This window comes from Nannospalax galili, unplaced genomic scaffold, assembly GCF_000622305.1.
Source record: "Nannospalax galili isolate Female #2095 unplaced genomic scaffold, S.galili_v1.0 scaffold974, whole genome shotgun sequence".
NCBI classification, from domain to species: Eukaryota; Metazoa; Chordata; class Mammalia; order Rodentia; family Spalacidae; genus Nannospalax; species Nannospalax galili.
This window is the reverse complement of record NW_008335438.1, coordinates 1,079,159-1,081,406: the sequence shown is the minus strand read 5'-3', so window position 1 is coordinate 1,081,406 and position 2,248 is coordinate 1,079,159. Positions and strand designations below refer to the sequence as shown.

Below are 2,248 nucleotides of genomic sequence, written 5' to 3'. Positions count from 1 at the left end.
GTTTTTTTTTTTTTTTTTTCCTTTCACAACTGAAAGTGGAAGCGTTTCTAACCAGGAGGAGACAAGCCGCCAAAGCTACCCTGGCTGGTTTTCAAAGCCTTTTAACCTCAGCCCCTAAGGGCTGAAACAAAAGCCACCATGCATCAGCACAGTCCTCGCTGCCCTCGCTGGTCAGACTAGCCTTCTTGGTCAGACAAAAATCCACACGAAAACGACTTGAGGTGCCCCTGGTTCGCTGTCAGAGAGACGGAGGTGACGTTGTTCCCTGCTATGTTGGCAAGACAGGAAAGTCCAGCTAGAGGAACCTCCGCCCTTGGGTCTGTCTCAACACTGCTGTCCTCCAAGTAGCCCCTTTCTCCTGTCCCCAGAGCTCCCTGCCTCAGATACTGAGGCCAACATCACACAGCCAACAGAATAAACAAGCAAGCCAGGAATGACAGAGGCGGTGAGCCATAAATTGACGTGGCTGCCTTTCCTTTGACACACTAGCTCGGCCTCACATCCTAGTTTAAGGTGAAAATGTGTTCTTCAACCCCTCTCATTGCCCAGTATTACCAGGGTCCACAGTTGTCCCCTTTGATCACCCTTTGAGGCTGTGGTCTCAGAGGGGCACTGGAGCATATCTCTCTCTCTCTCTCTCTCTCTCTCTCTCTCTCTCTCTCTCAGATTTGGAAGAGAAATGAAATTCTGCCCCCTCCCACTTCCCACTCCCAACCCCAGCCTCATAGACAGGCAGAATGAAGCCTGCTTTCCCAGCCTTGATCCCTCTAAGAAGGATGGGCAGGAAGATCAGTGTGAGCCTGGCTCTTCACTAGAGCTGCATTAAGATTCTTTCTGTCTGCAAAGCAGCTTCTTAAAGGCTTGAGCTGGAAAGCCTAAGGCAAGCAATGGCACACTGAGACACGAGAAAGCATGGCCCTGTGACCTCCCGGGAGCCCCCTGTAGACATGGGGCAAGGGTGTGCCTCCTCTGCCATCTCACAGCTGGAGGAATACCTGCTTAACTCAGTGTCAGGAGCTCAGCTCCCCAACAGGCAGTCTCTACTAGAGAAGATGGCGGAGTGGATGCTAAGACTCTGTCCATGGGATACACCTAAAGGATATCCTTTTATCCCATCAGAGACTTGGCAGACAGTTTGTCATTATCATCATCATCATCATCATCATCATCATCATTGTTCTCCTCTAGAAGTGAATGTTCAAATTCAGTAGGTCTGGGTCACTCTAAAATATCATTGAGAGTTGTCTTCCTATCCAATTTCCTTACACAGTTGTGACTCTTAAGACTTCAGAGAATGAGAGGATTTTAATATCACCCAAGAATTCCATATTAAGGAGTAAACCATAGAGACAGAATGATCAGGAATCAAATTGTAGCTATACCACCTCCTAGCTGTACAGCCAGACCATACTGCTTAACAGCTCAGAGATGTGTCCACAAAAGAATGATGCCACCTGCCTCAAAGAAGACAGCCAGCCAGAGAGATAATGCATGCTGTGTCCTAAGGATGCTCAGCATCACTGCTGAGAATTCCTTCCTCCTTCTCCCTTCCAATGGGTCATCAGCATTTGGTAAGTGGCCCTTCTAACTAAGAATTTCTGAATGGAAGATGAAGGAAACCCAATATCCTGGCTGGCTCCTTAACCTTTCAAAGACTTTAGGTCTTTTAAAAGTTGAGTTAACCTCTTAACAATTCTCTTGTTCCTTCTGACATTCAGGTGACGCAAATATTTCCTTTCCCAATTGATTTATTTCTTTGTCCTCCCACACAAATCAGCTCAGATTACCACTCATGTTATGAAAGAGCTTTGGGCAGGTTGAAGATAACATATCCCACCTTCTTCCCCCACACCTCCCTATTCCCACTATCTGGAGACAGAAAAGGCAGTTTACCTGGTGAGAACACTCTTCGCTGCTGGGTGGAGGAAATGCTCCTCGCACAGCTGGCTGACTTGGTTTAGCACCACATTCAGCTGCCTCTGCCTTTTCCACAGCTCCAGGACTGGCCACACCTGAAACCACTGGATCCTGTCCTGAAAGTGTCCTGCCAGCTCCCCTGGAACCTTTGAACCTGTTGCAATAGAAGTGCAAAGGTAGATGTTACCTGTTCAAACACTTAGAGTCACCTATGACAGAAGTGGGGAATTTGGCAAAAGGTTAAAACAGATTGTTAAGCAATGGACTTAAGAGAAAAAAAACACAGCAATCAGCTCTGAAAGCTGATGTTTAATAGGGCGAAACTTCTTTA

General features: G+C 47.2%; 1 protein-coding gene across 1 annotated transcript in view; it reads right to left on the bottom strand.

Annotated features, from left to right (window-relative positions):
* The window catches only part of Acsl5 (acyl-CoA synthetase long chain family member 5), a 51,856-nt gene extending 49,832 nt beyond the window's left edge, over positions 1 to 2,024 (bottom strand). The window contains exon 1 of the mRNA XM_029562095.1: positions 1,894 to 2,024. The gene's annotated coding sequence lies outside the window, so the exon portion shown is untranslated. The remainder of the gene's footprint in view (positions 1 to 1,893) is intronic.
* Positions 2,025 to 2,248: the final 224 nt, after the last annotated feature.